At 55.3% G+C, this 18,517-nt stretch overlaps 1 protein-coding gene across 1 annotated transcript in view; it reads left to right on the forward strand.

Moving 5' to 3' along the window:
- Nucleotides 1-10,521: 10,521 nt before the first annotated feature.
- cenpq (centromere protein Q) overlaps nt 10,522-18,517 on the forward strand; it is a 66,314-nt gene continuing 58,318 nt past the window's right edge. Inside the window, exon 1 of the mRNA XM_070874024.1 lies at nt 10,522-10,606. The gene's annotated coding sequence lies outside the window, so the exon portion shown is untranslated. The remainder of the gene's footprint in view (nt 10,607-18,517) is intronic.

The following is an 18,517-nucleotide window of genomic DNA, read 5'->3' on the forward strand; positions in this document are numbered from 1 at the left end:
TCCCTCAATAGCAAGAATGTCCTTCCTCAGATTAGGAGACCAAAACTGAACACAATATTCCAGGTGAGGTCTCACCAAGGCCCTGTACAACTGCAGCAAGACCTCCCTGCTCCTATACTCAAATCCTCTCGCTATGAAGGCCAACATGCCATTTGCCTTCTTCACCGCCTGCTGTACCTGCATGCCAACCTTCAATGACTGATGTACCATGACACCCAGGTCTCGTTGCACCTCCCCTTTTACTAATCTGTCACCATTCAGATAATAATCTGCTTCCTGTTTTTGCCAACAAAGTGGATAACCTCACATTTATCCACATTATACTGCATCTGCCACGCATTTTCCCAATCACCGAACCTGTCCAAGTCACACTGCAGCCTCTTAGCATCCTCCTCACAGCTCACACCGCCATCCAGCTTAGTGTCATCTGGAAAAGAGCAGAGATTGGGGTACTCCACAACATGTGACTCATCTCCTGAACCCCTCAACATCTCGCCACCATCCCCAGCATCTCCACCAGCATCGAAGCACTGACCACACTCGGCCAGCTCCGCTGGGCAGGCCACACTGTTCGCATGCCCGACACGAGACTCCCCAAAGCAAGCGCTCTACTCAGAACTCCTTCATGGCAAATGAGCAAAAGGTGGGCAGAGGAAACGTTACAGGGACACCCTCAAAGCCTCCCTGATAAAGTGCAACATCCCCACCGACACCTGAGAGTCCCTGGCCAAAGACCAGTCTGCCCGGAGTGGAGGAACTGCATCCGGGAGGGTGCTGAGCACCTCGAGTCTCGTCGCCGAGAGCGTGCAGAGACCAAGCGCAGGCAGCGGAAGGAGCGTGCGGCAAACCAGTCCCACCCTCCCCTTCCCTCAACGTCTATCTGTCCCACCTGTGACAGGGACTGTGGTTCCCGTATTGGACTGTTCAGTCACCTAAGGACTCATTTTAAGAGTGGAAGCAAGTCTTCCTCGATTCCGAGGGACTGCCTACGACGATGATGACCATCTACAAGCCACAAGTCAGGAGTGAGATGGAACACTCCCCACTTGCCTGGATGAGTTGCAGCTCCAACAACACTGGAGAAGCTCGACACCATCCAGGACAAAGCAGGCCGCTCGATGGGGCACGCGACCCACCCCCTTCAACACTCACTCCCTCCACCACCGGCGCACCGTGGCTGCAGTGTGTACCATCTACAAGATGCACTGCAGCAACTGGCCAAGGCTTCTTCGACAGCACCTCCCAAACCCGCGACCTCTACCAACGAGAAGGACAAGGGCAGCAGGCGCATGGGAACACCACCACCTCCACGTTCCCCTCCCAGTCACACACACACCATCCCTCGACTTGGGAATATATCGGCCGTTCCTTCATCGTGGCTGGGTCACAATCCCGGAACTCCCTCCCTAACAGCACTGTGGGAGCACCTTCATCACACGGACTGCAGCGGTTCAAGAAGTGGGCTCACCACCACCTTCTCAAGGGGCAATTAGGGATGGGCAATAAATGCCGGCCTGGCCAGCGACATCACATCCCGAGAAAAAACAATGGCATGTTACATTAGTTCTGGATAGAACCTTTTAAAGACGTTGTAATATCACGATTAAGGAATTCAATCGTTATGTTTTCTTGAAACTGGTAACAGATTTGTTGATTAACTGATGTCTCTTTGAGCGGTGATCGAGGAAACAGTACCTGCCCTGAGAGTGTTTGATGGGACAGTGTAGAAGGAGCTTTACTCTGTATCTAACCCCCTGTACCTGCCCTGAGAGTGTTTGATGGGACACTGTCGAGGGAGCTTTACTCTGTATCTAACCCGTGCTGTACCTGCCCTGAGAGTGTTTGATGGGACAGTGCAGAGGGAGCTTTACTCTGTATCTAACCCCGTGCTGTACCTGCCCTGGGAGTGTTTGATGGGACAGTGTAGAGGGAGCTTTACTCTGTATCTAACCCCGTACTGTACCTGCCCTGGGAGTGTTTGATGGGACAGTGTAGAGGGAGCTTTACTCTGTATCTAACCCCCTGTACCTGCCCTGGGAGTGTTCGATGGGACAGTGTAGAGGGAGCTTTACTCTGTATCTAACCCCCTGTACCTGCCCTGGGAGTGTTTGATGGGACAGTGTAGAGGGAGCTTTACTCTGTATCTAACCCCGTGCTGTACCTGCCCTGGGAATGTTTGATGGGACAGTGTAGAGGGAGCTTTACTCTGTATCTAACCCCGTGCTGTACCTGCCCTGGGAATGTTTGATGGGGACAGTGCAGAGGGAGCTTTACTCTGTATCTAACCCCGTGCTGTACCTGCCCTGGGAATGTTTGATGGGACAGTGTAGAGGGAGCTTTACTCTGTATCTAACCCTGTGCTGTACCTGCCCTGGGAGTGTTTGATGGGACAGTGTAGAGGGAGCTTTACTCTGTATCTAACCCCCTGTACCTGCCCTGGGAGTGTTTGATGGGACAGTGTAGAGGGAGCTTTACTCTGTATCTAACCCCATGCTGTACCTGCCCTGGGGAGTGTTTGATGCGACAGTGTAGAGGGAGCTTTACTCTGTATCTAACCCCCTGTACCTGTCCTGGGAGTGTTTGATGGGACAGTGTAGAGGGAGCTTTACTCTGTATCTAACCCCCTGTACCTGCCCTGGGAGTGTTTGATGGGACAGTGTAGAGGGAGCTTTACTCTGTATCTAACCCCCTGTACCTGCCCTGGGAGTGTTCGATGGGACAGTGTAGAGGGAGCTTTACTCTGTATCTAACCCCCTGTACCTGCCCTGGGAGTGTTTGATGGGACAGCATGGACGCTTCCCCATTTAAAAAAGATGGTTTTACTGTTTGCTTGATCCCATCCAGGATGTGTCAAACCTCATGGGCACCTTCCCCTTCAGCATTGCATTACGTTATGTTGTCAGTTTTAATATGAGAGCACTTTTGACAGTTAGCTTGCTTTTGTATACTTTATATCAATAAACTCTTATTGAAGAAATAACTTTATTTTATGACACCTTTCACAACCTGAGGACACCCCAAAGCGCTTCACAGCCAATGAAGGGGGTGGCAGGCGAGCAGCCAAATTGCGCACAGCAAGCTCCCACGTAGAGCAATGTGACTGTAGGTTGCGTTTGATACTAAGCTGGGTGGCGGTGTGAGCTGTGAGGAGGTCGCTAGGGGGCTGCAGGGTGACTTGGACAGGTTAGGTGAGTGGGCAAATGCATGGCAGATGCAGTATAATGTGGATAAATGTGAGGTTATCCACTTTGGTGGTAAAAACAGAGAGACAGACTATTATCTGAATGGTGACAGATTAGGAAAAGGGGAGGTGCAACGAGACCTGGGTGTCATGGTACATCAGTCATTGAAGGTTGGCATGCAGGTACAGCAGGCGGTGAAGAAGGCAAATGGCATGTTGGCCTTCATAGCGAGAGGATTTGAGTATAGGAGCAGGGAGGTCTTACTGCAGTTGTACAGGGCCTTAGTGAGGCCTCACCTGGAATATTGTGTTCAGTTTTGGTCTCCTAATCTGAGGAAGGAAATTCTTGCTATTGAGGGAGTGCTGCACTGGCGGAGGGAAGTGTTGAGTGAGTGCCTCACTGTCAGAGGGGCAGTACTGAAGGAGCGCCGCACTGTCGGAGGGGCAGTACTGAGGGAGTGCCGCACTGTCGGAGGGGCAGTACTGAGGGAGCGCCGCACTGTCGGAGGGGCAGTACTGAGGGAGTGCCGCACTGTCGGAGGTGCAGTCCTGAGGGAGTGCCGCACTGTCGGAGGGGCGGTACTGAAGTAGCGCCGCACTGTGGGAGGGGCAGTACTGAGGGAGCACCGCACTGTCGGAAGAGCGGTACTGAGGGAGAGCCGCACTGTCGGAGGGGCAGTACTGAGGGAGTGCCGCACTGTCGGAAGGTCAGTACTGAAGTAGCGCCGCACTGTGGGAGGGGCAGTACTGAGGGAGCACCGCACTGTCGGAAGAGCGGTACTGAGGGAGAGCCGCACTGTCGGTGGGGCAGTACTGAGGGAGTGCTGCACTGTCGGAGGGGCAGTACTGAGGGAGCACCGCACTGTCGGAGGGGCAGTACTGAGGGAGTGCCGCACTGTCGGAGGGGCGGTACTGAGGGAGTGCTGCACTGTCGGAGTGGCAGTACTGAGGGAGTGCCGCACTGTCGGTGGGGCAGTACTGACGGAGCACCGCACTGTCGGAGGGGCAGTACTGAGGCAGTGCCGCACTGTCGGAAGAGCGGTACTGAGGGAGAGCCGCACTGTCGGAGGGGCAGTACTGAGGGAGTGCCGCACTGTCGGAGGGGCAGTACTGAGGGAGCGCCACACTGTCGGAGGGGCAGTACTGAGGGAGTGCTGCACTGTCGGAGGGGCAGTACTGAGGGAGCGCCGCACTGTCAGAGGGGCAGTACTGAGGGAGCGCCGCACTGTCGGAGGGGCAGGGCTGAGGGAGTGCGGTACTGTCGGAGGGGCAGTACTGAGGGAGGGTTTCCCACATTACAACAGTGACTACAGTCCAAAAATGCATCATTACCTTTGAACGTCCGGTGGTCGTGACAGGCGCTATGTCAATGTAAGTATTTATTATTTCTTTTCTGGGGCCGAACGAGTGTTTTCTGGAAGATTGAGCGAGTTTCCCTTTCCTTTCCACGTCCAAAATATTCAGAAGGGAAATCATCTGCCTCATTTTCACTCACATCTGTCGGAGAGAGAGGGACAGCGGGCCATGGGTGAATGGGAGAGGGGGGAGATCTGTCGGAGAGAGGGACAGGGGGCGATGGGGGAATGGGAGATGGGGGAGATCAAACGGAGAGAGAGGGACAGGGGGCGATGGGGGAATGGGAGAGGGGGGAGATCAAACGGAGAGAGAGGGACAGGGGCCGATGGGGGAATGGGAGAGGGGGGAGATCTGTCGGAGAGAGGGACAGGGGGCGATGGGGGAATGGGAGAGGAGGGAGATCTGTCGGAGAGAGAGGGACAGGGGGCGATGGGGGAATGGGAGATGGGGGAGATCAAACGGAGAGAGAGGGACAGGGGGCGATGGGGGAATGGGAGAGGAGGGAGATCTGTCGGAGAGAGAGGGACAGGGGGCGATGGGGGAATGGGAGATGGGGGAGATCAAACGGAGAGAGAGGGACAGGGGGCGATGGGGGAATGGGAGAGGGGGGAGATCTGTCGGAGAGAGAGGGACAGGGGGCGATGGGGGAATGGGAGAGGAGGGAGATCTGTCGGAGAGAGAGGGACAGGGGGCGATGGGGGAATGGGAGAGGGGGGAGATCTGTCGGAGAGAGAGGGACAGGGGGCGATGGAGGAATGGGAGAGGGGGGAGATCTGTCGGAGAGAGAGGGACAGGGGGCGATGGGGGAATGGGAGATGGGGGAGATCAAACGGAGAGAGAGGGACAGGGGGTGATGGGGGAATGGGAGAGGGGGGAGATCTGTCGGAGAGAGAGGGACAGGGGGCCATGCGGGAATTGAGGTTTGAAAAGTCCCATCCATGTGGCCTCCCTACTCTCGTGATCAGTGTAACAGTGCGGCGCTCCCTCAGTACTGTCCCTCCGACAGTGCAGCGCTCCCTCAGTACTGCCCCTCCGACAGTGCGGCGCTCCCTCAGTACTATCCCTCCGACAGTGCAGCGCTCCCTCAGTACTGCCCCTCCGACAGTGCAGCGCTCCCTCAGTACTGTCCCTCCGACAGTGCAGCACTCCCTCAATACTACCCTTCCGACAGTGCAGCACTCCCTCAGTACTGCCCCTCCGACAGTGCAGCGCTCCCTCAGTACTGCCCCTCCGACAGTGCAGCACTCCCTCAATACTACCCTTCCGACAGTGCAGCACTCCCTCAATACTACCCTTCCGACAGTGCAGCACTCCCTCAGTACTGCCCCTCCGACAGTGCAGCGCTCCCTCAGTACTGCCCCTCCGAAAGTGCAGCACTCCCTCAATACTACCCTTCCGACAGTGCAGCACTCCCTCAGTACTGCCCCTCCGATAGTGCAGCACTCCCTCAATACTACCCTTCCGACAGTGCAGCACTCCCTCAGTACTGCCCTTCCGATAGTGCAGCACTCCCTCAGTACTGCCCCTCCGACACTGCAGCACTCCCTCAGTCCTGCCCCGCCGACAGTGCGGCACTCCCTCAGTACTGCCCCCCCGACAGTGCGGCACTCCCTCAGTAATGCCCCTCCGACAGTGCGGCACTCCCTCAGTACTGCCCCTCTGACAGTGCAGCGCGCCCTCAGTACTGCGCCTCAAACAGTACAGCGCCCCCTCATTACTGCCCCTCCGACAGTGCGGCACTCCCTCAGTACTGCCCCTCCGACAGTGCGGCGCTCCCTCAGTACTGCCCCTCCGACAGTGCAGCACTCCCTCAGTACTGCCCCTCCTACACTGCAGCAGTCCCTCAATACTACCCTTCCGATAGTGCAGCACTCCCTCAGTACTGCCCCTCCGACAGTGCAGCACTCCCTCAGTCCTGCCCCTCCGACAGTGCGGCACTCCCTCAGTACTGCCCCTCCTACAGTGCGGCACTCCCTCAGTACTGCCCCTCCGACAGTGTGGCACTCCCTCAGTACTGCCCCTCCGACAGTACGGCACTCCCTCAGTACTGCCCCTCCGACAGTACGGCACTCCCTCAGTACTGCCCCTCCGACAGTACGGCACTCCCTCAGTACTGCCCCTCCGACAGTGCGGCACTCCCTCAGTACTTCCCCTCCGACAGTGCGGCACTCCCTCAGTACTGACCCTCCGTCAGTGCGGGGCTCCCTCAGTACTGCCCCTCCGACAGTGCGGGGCTCCCTCAGTACTGCCCCTTCGACAGTGCGGCACTCCATCAAGTACAGCCCCTGTGACAGTGCGGCGCTCCCTCAGTACTGCCCCTCCGACAGTGAGGCGCTCCCTCAGTACTGCCCCTCCACCAGTGAGGCGCTCCCTCAGTACTGCCCCTCCGACATTGCGGGGCTCCCTCAGTACTCCACCTGCAACAGTGCCGCGCTACCTCAGTACCTCCCCTCCGACAGTGCGGCACTCCCTCAGTACTGCCCCCCCGACAGTGCGGCACTCCCTCAGTCATGCCCCTCCGACAGTGCGGCACTCCCTCAGTACTGCCCCTCCGACAGTGCAGCGCGCCCTCAGTACTGCGCCTCAAACAGTACAGCGCCCCCTCATTACTGCCCCTCCGACAGTGCGGCACTCCCTCAGTACTGCCCCTCCGACAGTGCGGCGCTCCCTCAGTACTGCCCCTCCGACAGTGCAACACTCCCTCAGTACTGCCCCTCCGACACTGCAGCAGTCCCTCAATACTACCCTTCCGATAGTGCAGCACTCCCTCAGTACTGCCCCTCCGACAGTGCAGCACTCCCTCAGTCCTGCCCCTCCGACAGTGCGGCACTCCCTCAGTACTGCTCCTCCTACAGTGCGGCACTCCCTCAGTACTGCCCCTCCGACAGTGCGGCACTCCCTCAGTACTGCCCCTCCGACAGTGCGGCACTCCCTCAGTACTGCCCCTCCTACAGTGCGGCACTCCCTCAGTACTGCCCCTCCGACAGTGTGGCACTCCCTCAGTACTGTCCCTCCGACAGTGCGGCGCTTCCGCTGTCCTGCCCCTCCGACAGTGCGGCACTCCCTCAGTACTTCCCCTCCGACAGTGCGGCACTCCCTCAGTACTGACCCTCCGTCAGTGCGGGGCTCCCTCAGTACTGCCCCTCCGACAGTGCGGGGCTCCCTCAGTACGAACCCTCCGACAGTGCGACATTCCCTCAGTACTGCCCCTCCGACAGTGCGGCGCTCCCTCAGTACTGCCCCTTCGACAGTGCGGCACTCCATCAAGTACAGCCCCTGTGACAGTGCGGCGCTCCCTCAGTACTGCCCCTCCGACAGTGAGGCGCTCCCTCAGTACTGCCCCTCCACCAGTGAGGCGCTCCCTCAGTACTGCCCCTCCGACATTGCGGGGCTCCCTCAGTACTCCACCTGCAACAGTGCCGTGCTACCTCAGTACCTCCCCTCCGACAGTGCGGCACTCCCTCAGTACTGCCCCTCCGACAGTGCGGCGCTCCCTCAGTATTGCCCCTCCGACAGTGCAGCGCTCCCTCACTACTGCCCCTCCGACAGTGCGGCACTCCCTCAGTACAGCCCCTCCGGCAGTGCGGCGCTCCCTCAGTACTGCCCCTCCGACAGTGCAGCACTCCCTCAGTACTGCCCCTCCGACAGTACGGCACTCCCTCAGTACTGCCCCTCCGACAGTGCGGCACTCCCTCAGTACTTCCCCTCCGACAGTGCGGCACTCCCTCAGTACTGACCCTCCGTCAGTGCGGGGCTCCCTCAGTACTGCCCCTCCGACAGTGCGGGGCTCCCTCAGTACTGCCCCTTCGACAGTGCGGCACTCCCTCAGTACTGCCCCTGTGACAGTGCGGCGCTCCCTCAGTACTGCCCCTCCGACAGTGAGGCGCTCCCTCAGTACTGCCCCTCCACCAGTGAGGCGCTCCCTCAGTACTGCCCCTTCGACATTGCGGGGCTCCCTCAGTACTCCACCTGCAACAGTGCCGCGCTACCTCAGTACCTCCCCTCCGACAGTGCGGCACTCCCTCAGTACTGCCCCCCCGACAGTGCGGCACTCCCTCAGTAATGCCCCTCCGACAGTGCGGCACTCCCTCAGTACTGCCCCTCCGACAGTGCAGCGCGCCCTCAGTACTGCGCCTCAAACAGTACAGCGCCCCCTCATTACTGCCCCTCCGACAGTGCGGCACTCCCTCAGTACTGCCCCTCCGACAGTGCGGCGCTCCCTCAGTACTGCCCCTCCGACAGTGCAACACTCCCTCAGTACTGCCCCTCCGACACTGCAGCAGTCCCTCAATACTACCCTTCCGATAGTGCAGCACTCCCTCAGTACTGCCCCTCCGACAGTGCAGCACTCCCTCAGTCCTGCCCCTCCGACAGTGCGGCACTCCCTCAGTACTGCCCCTCCTACAGTGCGGCACTCCCTCAGTACTGCCCCTCCGACAGTGCGGCACTCCCTCAGTACTGCCCCTCCGACAGTGCGGCACTCCCTCAGTACTGCCCCTCCTACAGTGCGGCACTCCCTTAGTACTGCCCCTCCGACAGTGTGGCACTCCCTCAGTACTGTCCCTCCGACAGTGCGGCGCTCCCGCTGTCCTGCCCCTCCGACAGTGCGGCACTCCCTCAGTACTTCCCCTCCGACAGTGCGGCACTCCCTCAGTACTGACCCTCCGTCAGTGCGGGGCTCCCTCAGTACTGCCCCTCCGACAGTGCGGGGCTCCCTCAGTACGAAACCTCCGACAGTGCGACATTCCCTCAGTACTGCCCCTCCGACAGTGCGGCGCTCCCTCAGTACTGCCCCTTCGACAGTGCGGCACTCCATCAAGTACAGCCCCTGTGACAGTGCGGCGCTCCCTCAGTACTACCCCTCCGACAGTGAGGCGCTCCCTCAGTACTGCCCCTCCACCAGTGAGGCGCTCCCTCAGTACTGCCCCTCCGACATTGCGGGGCTCCCTCAGTACTCCACCTGCAACAGTGCCGCGCTACCTCAGTACCTCCCCTCCGACAGTGCGGCACTCCCTCAGTACTGCCCCTCCGACAGTGCGGCGCTCCCTCAGTATTGCCCCTCCGACAGTGCAGCGCTCCCTCACTACTGCCCCTCCGACAGTGCGGCACTCCCTCAGTACAGCCCCTCCGGCAGTGCGGCGCTCCCTCAGTACTGCCCCTCCGACAGTGCAGCACTCCCTCAGTATTGCCCCTCCGACAGTGCGGCGCTCCCTCAGTACTGCCCCTCCGACAGTGCGGCATTCCCTCAGTACTGCCCCTCCGACAGTGCGGCACTCCCTCAGTACTGCCCCTCCGACAGTGCGGCGCTCCCTCAGTACTGCCCCTCCGACAGTGCGGCTCTCCCTCAGTACAGCCCCTCCGACAGTGCGGCGCTCCCTCAGTACCGCCCCTCCGACAGTGCGGCACTCCCTCAGTACTGCCCCTCCGACAGTGCGGCACTCCCTCAGTACTGCCCCTCCGACAGTGCGGCGCTCCCTCAGTACTGCCCCTCCGACAGTGCGGCGCTCCCTCAGTATCGCCCCTCCGATCTGCGCAGAAAACATTGGGAAAAGAGGTGAGCACCTCGAGTCTCGTCGCCGAGAGCGTGCAGAGACCAAGCGCAGGCAGTGGAAGGAGCGTGCGGCAAACCAGTCCCACCCTCCCCTTCCCTCAACGTCTATCTGTCCCACCTGCGACAGTGACTGTGGTTCCCGTATTGGGCTGTTCAGCCACCTGAGGACTCGTGTTAAGAGTGGAAGCAAGTCTTCCTCGATTCCGAGATGATGATGACTAAAATCTAGGGACTGCCCATAGTCGCCAAAAATCAAATGGCGGGCGCCTTTATGGCATTGGCGTTTGTGGGAGCTTGCTGTGCGCTAATTGGTTGCTGCGTTTTCTACACATTGCGACAGTTGGGACGTCCAACGGCCGTGAAAGGCGCTATATAAATGCACGTCTCTCCCGTTGTTGCAAAAACTAAAACCCTCTGGCCCACTATGGGGTGCTGTGGAGCGATGTAGTGGGTGTAATTGTGCAGTTAGAATACTTCCGGTCTGCAGAGGGAGAGGAACTTGGGTTTGAACAGAGCAGGTAGGTTTGGTCTCCCGACCCGCTTTTCCAACAAATAAAGCTTTACAACGATGTCAATGGTTGTTGCTAAACCGTCGTGATCATGTGCAAAGTGCAGAATTGGAGCTGTGTGTGTACGGTGTGCGTAAATACATAGAACCCAGCTTGATAATCTAGCCAGCGTACTTTGAAAGCCCCCTGACCATTTGCGGTGGGCCAGTTCTGCTTGTCGAGACATTTCTGCCCCGAGGCTGGAAACGAAAAACAAACACTCCCCCGTAACTGGGCAGCCCTGGGGAGCGTTGCAACCGTGGCTGGGCAGCTGTGTTTTAATTTAGTCCCCTGCTCAGGCCTAGACTCGGGCCTCACCAGCTGCCCCATTCTAAACAACCAGCCAACCTCGTAAAGTCGCCCGTCCTGGGAGCTCTTGTGTTTTTTTTGTTGAAACAGAACTTGTCCCCTCCCTTGAAAGAGTTATTTTGAACTCCTTTTTTTATTTCAGATTAAAAGCAGCTTTTCCCCGTTGAGGTGGTTTTAAAATGCGCAGAACTTCTCCCAAAAGTTCGGAAAGTTATTGTGTGCACCTCATTCAAGTTGAAAGCAGGCGATATGTGAGGTCATCCACCCTGGGGAGAAAAAACACAGTAAAAGGGAATATTATTTGAATGGGGAGAAATTACAACATGCTGAGGTGCAGAGGGACCTGGGGGTCCTTGTGCATGAAACTCTTTTGGAGTAAAGTGATTGGTTCAATGTTGGGCCCGAACCCACGGCCCTGAGATTAAAAGCTTTGTGCTGTATCAACTGAGCTAGCCAAGCTGGTTAGTTTGCAGGTGCAGCAGGTCATCAGGAAGGCGAATGCAATGTTGGCCTTCATTGCGAGAGGGATGGAGTACAAAAGCAGGGAGGTCCTGCTGCAACTGTACAGGGTATTGGTGAGGCCGCACCTGGAGTACTGCGTGCAGTTTTGGTCACCTTACTTAAGGAAGGATATACTGGCTTTGGAGGGGGTACAGAGACGATTCACTGGGCTGATTCTGGAGATGAGGGGGTTACCTTATGATGATAGATTGAGTAGACTGGGTCTTTACTCGTTGGGAGTTCAGAAGGATGAGGGGTGATCTTATAGAAACATTTAAAATAATGAAAGGGATAGACAAGATAGAGGCGGAGAGGTTGTTTCCACTGGTCGGGGAGACTAGAACTAGGGGGCACAGCCTCAAAATACGGGGGAGCCAATTTAAAACCGAGTTGAGAAGGAATTTCTTCTCCCAGAGGGTTGTGAATCTGTGGAATTCTCTGCCCAAGGAAGCAGTTGAGGCTAGCTCATTGAATGTATTCAAATCACAGATAGATAGATTTTTAACCAATAAGGGAATTAAGAGTTACGGGGAGAGGGCGGGTAAGTGGAGCTGAGTCCACGGCCAGATCAGCCATGATCTTGTTGAGTGGCGGAGCAGGCTCGAGGGGCTAGATGGCCTACTCCTGTTCCTAATTCTTATGTTCTTATTAATGTTGGGGAAGTCCAGAACCAGGGGTCACAGTCTAAGGATAAGGGGTAAGCCATTTAGGACCGAGATGAGGAGAAACTCCTTCACCCAGAGAGTGGTGAACCTGTGGAATTCTCTACCACAGAAAATTGTTGAGGCCAATTCACGAAATATATTCAAAAAGGAGTTAGATGTAGTCCTTACTACTAGGGGGGATCAAGGGGTATGGCGAGAAAGCAGGAATGGGGTACTGAAGTTGCATATTCAGCCATGAACTCATTGAATGGTGGTGCAGGCTCGAAGGGCCGAATGGCCTACTCCTGCACCTATTTTCTATGTTTCTATGAGGTGTTCTTAAAGATGCACACGGTTGTTTCACTCAGAGAATTGTGAACCTGTGGAATTCTCTACCACAGAAAGTTGTTGATGCCCAGTTCGTTAGATTTATTCAAAAGGGAGTTAGATGTGGTCCTTACGGCTAAAGGGATCAAGGGGTCCGGAGAGAAAGCAGGAATTGGGTACTGAAGTTGCATGATCAGCCATGATCTTATTGAATGGTGGTGCAAGCTCGAAGGGCCGAATGACCTACTCCTGCACCTATTTTCCAAATTTCTGATAGCCCCACAAACAAACCTCAGATCACGCGGCGAACTTTCCAAGCATTTCTCGTCCACCAATTTTCGCCAAAATTGTCGGGTATTCACCTCTGGACGTGACTATTCCAGTCTCCGCCCCCTGCCTCAGCTCATCCGCTGCTGAAGCCCTCATCCGTTACCTCCAGACTTGACTATTCCAACGCACTCCTGTCCGGCCTCCCACTTTCTACCCGACGTAAACTTGAGGTGATCCAAAACTCGGCTGCCCCGTGTCCTAACTCACACCAAGTCCCGCTCACCCGTCACCCCCTGTGCTCGCTGCCCTACATTGGCTCCCGTGCCTTGATTTCAAAATTCTCATCCTTGTTTACAAATGCCTCCAGCCCCTACACCCCTCCCTATCTCAGTAACCTCCACCAACCCCTACACCCCTCCCTATCTCTGTAACCTCCTCCAGCCCCTACACCCCTCCCTATCTCTGTAACCTCCTCCAGCCACTACACCCCTCCCTATCTCTGTAACCTCCTCCTGCCCCTACAACCCTCCCTATCTCTGTAACCTCCTCCAGCCCCTACAATCCTGCCTATCTCTGTAACCTCCTCCAGCCCCTACACCCCTCCCTATCTCTGTAACCTCCTCCAGCCCCTACACCCCTCGCTATCTCAGTAACCTCCACCAGCCACTACACCCCTCCCTATCTCTGTAACCTCCTCCTGCCCCTACAACCCTCCCTATCTCTGTAACCTCCTCCAGCCCCTACACTCCTCCCTATCTCTGTAACCTCCTCCAGCCCCTACAACCCTCCCTATCTCTTTAACCTCCTCCAGCCCCTACACCCCTCCCTATCTCTGTAACCTCCTCCAGCCTCTACACCCCTCCCTATCTCTGTAACCTCCTCCAGCCCCTACAACCCTCCCTATCTCTGTAACGTCCTCCAGCCCCTACTACCCTCGCTATCTCTGTAACCTCCTCCAGCCCCTACAACCCTCCCTATCTCTGTAACCTCCTCCAGCCCCTACAACCCTCACTATCTCTGTAACCTCCTCCAGCCCCTACACTCCTCCCTATCTCTATAACCTTCTCCAGACCCTACAACCCTCCCTATCTTTGTAACCTCCTCCAGCCCCTACACCCCTCCCTATCTCTTTAACCTCCTCCAGCCCCTACACTCCTCCCTATCTCTGTAACCTCCTCCAGCCCCTACATTCCTCCCTATCTCTGTAACCTCCTCCAGCCCCTACAAACCTCCCTATCTCTGTAACCTCCTCCAGCCCCTACACCCCTCCCTATCTCTGTAACCTCCTCCAGCCCCTACACCCCTCCCTATCTCTGTAACCTCCTCCAGCCCCTACAACCCTCTGAGATCTCGGCGCACCTCCAATTCTGCCCTCTTGCGCATCCCCCGATTTTCACCACTGCTCTCTACCTCTCTCTCCTCCTTCAAGACGCTCCTTAAAAGCTGCCTCTTTAACTGAGCTTTTGATCACCTGGCCTAATATCTTCTTATGTGGCTCAGTGTCAAATTTGGTTCATCGCTCATGTGAAGCACCTTCGGGCGTTTTACTATGTTAAAAGTGTTATATAAATGCAAGTTGTTACTTACTCCTCAATTCGAAGTTGTTCAGTTTGAAATTGCTGATAATGGATATTGTTTTGAACAATACATGTGCACTTGACCCTGTTTATGTTACTTAATATGAATTTTTGGATCACTTTAACTTGTTTTCGTGCAAAAAGTTTCACTCGGTTGATTCCTGAGATGAAGGGGTTGTCTTGTGAGGAAAGGTTGGGTCCTCTTTCAAACTTGGCCTCCCAACAACTCTCACCCCCATCACAATCTCCCGAGACCTAGCCACCTCCAAAGTTTCACTCTTTGACAAAGCCATTTTGTTTCCCGTAACGTGAACATTCTCATACATAGAAACATAGAAAATAGGTGAAGGAGTAGGCCATTCGGCCCTTCGAGCCTGCACCACCATTCAATACGATCATGGCTGATCATTCACCTCAGTACCCCTTTCTTGCTTTCTCTCCATACCCCTTGATCCCTTTAGCTGTCAGGACCATATCTAACTCCCTTTTGAATATATTTAGTGAATTGGCATCAACAACTTTCTGTGGTAGAGAATTCCACAGGTTCACCACTCTCTGGGTGAAGAAGTTTCTCCTCATCTCGGTCCTAAATGGCTTACCCCTTATCCTTAGACTGTGACCCCTGGTTCTGGACTTCCCCAACATCAGGAACATTCTTCCTGCATCTAACCATTCCAGTCCCGTCAGAATTTTATATGTTTCTATGAGATCCCCTCTCATCCTTCTAAACTCCAATGTATAAAGGCCCAGTTGATCCCCAGTCCTGCTATCCCAGGAATCAGTCTGGTGAACCTTCGCTGCACTCCCTCAATAGCAAGAATGTCCTTCCTCAGATTGGGAGACCAAAACTGAACACAATATTCCAGGTGTGGCCTCACCAAGGCCCTGTACAACTGCAGTAAGACCTCCCTGCTCCTATACTCAAATCCTCTCGCTATGAAGGCCAACATGCCATTTGCCGCCTTCCCTGCCTGCTGTACCTGCATGCCAACTTTCAATGACTGATGTACCATGACACTTGGGTCTCGTTGCACCTCCCCTTTTCCTAATCTGTCACCATTCAGATAATATTCTGCCTTCCTGTTTTTGCCAACAAAGTGGATAACCTCACATTTATCCACATTATACTGCATCTGCCATGTATTTGCCCAATCACCTAACCTGTCCAAGTCACCCTGCAGCCTCTTAGCATCCCCCTCACAGCTCACACTGCCACCCAGCTTAGTGTCATCTGCAAACTTGGAGATATTACACTCAATTCCTTCATCTAAATCATTAATGTATATTGTAAATAGCTGGGGTCCCAGCACTGAATCCTGCGGTACCCCACTAGTCACTGCCTGCCATTTATAAAAGGACCCGTTTATTCCTACTCTCTGCTTTCTGTCTGCCAACGAGTTCTCTATCCACGTCAATACATTACCCCCAATACCATGTGCTTTAATTTTGCACACCAATCTCTTGTGGGACCTTGTCAAAAGCCTTTTGGAAGTCCAAATACACCACATCTACTGGTTCTCCCTTATCCACTCTACTAGTTACATCCTCAAAAAACTGTAGAAGATTTGTCAAGCATGATTTCCCTTTCATAAATCCATGCTGACTTGGACCGATCCTGTCACTGCTTTTCAAATGTGCTGCTATTACATCTTTAATAATTGATTCCAACATTTTCCCCACTACCGATGTCAGGCTGACCGGTCGATAATTCCCGTTTTCTCTCTCCCTCCTTTTTTAAAAAGTGGGGTTACATTAGCTACCCTCCAATCCACAGGAACTGATCCAGAGTCTATAGTATTCCTGCTTCAACATTTCTCTCAAGGCCTTTATTGCAAAGGGGATGGAGTATAAAAGCAGGGAAGTCTTGCTACAACTGTACAGGGTATTGGTGAGGCCACACCTGGAGTACTGCATATAGTTTTGGTTTCCGTATTTAAGGAAGGATATACTTGCATTGGAGACTATCGTGTTCCTAACACAGATGAGACTGCACACAGGGAGGTTAAAGTAACAGTGACCTCAGTCTTTATTAAGACACTCCAGAGTGAGGAACAGGCCTTAGGGGCCGGCTTATATACAGTGCTCCCAAGGGATGCTGGTATCCCTTGGGACTTCAGGGGATGAGCTCCCTGGTGGAGGAACATGGGAGTGCATGCTTTACAGATACACAACATCACTCCCCGCCCCCCCCCCCCCAAAGTCAAAGTGAAAACTATTTACAAGGTGAGGCAGTCGGGAGCCTTTCTTTCCCTGGTGGACCACCTCGGTACAAATGTCTGTTCTGGTGTGTTGGCTGTGCCCTCGCTGGGCTGGCGTGTTGTTGGCCCTGCAGGGCTGCTGGGTGAGCCTGGCCTTGCTGGGCTGTTGGGCGTGATGGGTTTGATTTCCTGGTCCGGGGTGGTGTCGTTGGTCCTTTGGGTATGTGTTATGGGCTCGATAAAGGTGGTGTCTGCTGTGGGTTGTTCAGGGCAGTCTGTGAACCGCAGCCTCGTTTGGTCCAGGGGCTTTCTGCAAATTTGTCCATTGTCTAGTTTGACTACAAACACCCTACTCCCTTCTTTAGCTATCACCGTGCCCGCGATCCACTTGGGACCATGTCCATAGTTTAGCACATACACAGGGTCATTCAGATCGATTTCCCGTGACACAGTGGCGCGACCATCGTTTGCATTTTGTTGCTGCCGCCTGCTCTCTACCTGATCATGCAGGTTGGGGTGAACCAGCGAGAGTCTGGTTTTAAGTGTCCTTTTCATGAGTAGCTCAGCCGGGGGAACCCCTGTGAGCGAGTGGGGTCTCGTGCGGTAGCTGAGCAGTACTCGGGACAGGCGGGTTTGGAGTGAGCCTTCTGTGACTCGTTTGAGGCTCTGTTTGATTCTTTGTACTGCCCGCTCTGCCTGCCCATTGGAGGCTGGTTTAAACGGGGCCAAGGTGACATGTTTGATCCCATTGCGGGTCATGAATTCTTTAAATTCGGCACTGGTGAAACATGGCCCGTTGTCACTGACCAGTATGTCAGGCAGGCCGTGGGTGGCAAACATGGCCCTCAGGCTTTCAATGGTGGCGGTGGCGGTGCTTCCCGACATTATTTCACATTCAATCCATTTTGAAAAAGCATCCACCTCCACCAGGAACATTTTACCGAGAAACGGGCCCGCATAGTCGAAATGGATCCTCGACCATGGTCTGGAGGGCCAGGACCACAAACTTAGTGGTGCCTCTCTGGGCGCGTTGATCAACTGAGCACATACGCTGCATTGCTGTACACAGGACTCTAAGTCAGAGTCGATACCGGGCCACCACACGTGGGATCTGGCTATCGCTTTCATCATTACTATACCCGGGTGTGTGCTGTGGAGATCCGAGATGAACGTCTCCCTGCCCTTTTTGGGTAGCACTACGCGGTTACCCCACAACAGGCAGTCTGCCTGAATGGACAGCTCGTCCTTTCGCCGCTGGAATGGCTTGATTAGCTTTTGCATTTCAACGGGGATACTGGCCCAGCTCCCATGCAGTACACAGTTTTTTACTAGGGACAGCAGAAGATCTTGGCTGGTCCAAGTCCTAACCTGGCGGGCCGTGACAGGTGATTTATCATTTTCAAACGCTTCCGTGACCATCAACAAGTCTGCGGGCTGCGCCACCATCAACAAATTTGCAGGCTGCGCCATTTCCACCCCCGTGGTGGGCAATGGTAGCCGACTGAGAGCATCCGCACAGTTCTCGGTGCCTGGCCTGTGGCGGATGGTATAGTTATACTCTGAGTGCCCACCTTTGTATGCGGGCTGAGGCATTAGTATTTATCCCCTTGTTTTCAGCGAACAGGGATATGAGGGGCTTGTGATCGGTTTCCAGCTCAAATTTGAGGCCAAACAGGTACTGATGCATTTTCTTTACCCCGAACACACACGCTAATGCCTCTTTCTCAATCATGCTGCAGGCCCTCTCGGCCTTCGACAAGCTCCTGGAAGCATGGGCGACAGGTTACAACTTCCCCGCAACGTTAGCTTGTTGTAATACACACCCGACTCCGTACGACAGTGCGGTGCTCCCTCAGTACTGCCCCTCCGACAGTGCGGTACTCCCTCAGTACTGCCCCTCCGACAGTGCGGTGCTCCCTCAGTACTGCCCCTCCGACAGTGCAGCACTCCCTCAGTACTGCCCCTCCGACAGTGCGGCGCTCCCTCAGTACTGCCCCTCCAACAGTGCGGCTCTCCCTCAGTACCCCCCTCCGACAGTGCGGCATTCCCTCAGTA

The sequence above is a fragment of the Pristiophorus japonicus genome, unplaced genomic scaffold, assembly GCF_044704955.1.
Source record: "Pristiophorus japonicus isolate sPriJap1 unplaced genomic scaffold, sPriJap1.hap1 HAP1_SCAFFOLD_642, whole genome shotgun sequence".
Taxonomy (NCBI): Eukaryota; Metazoa; Chordata; class Chondrichthyes; family Pristiophoridae; genus Pristiophorus; species Pristiophorus japonicus.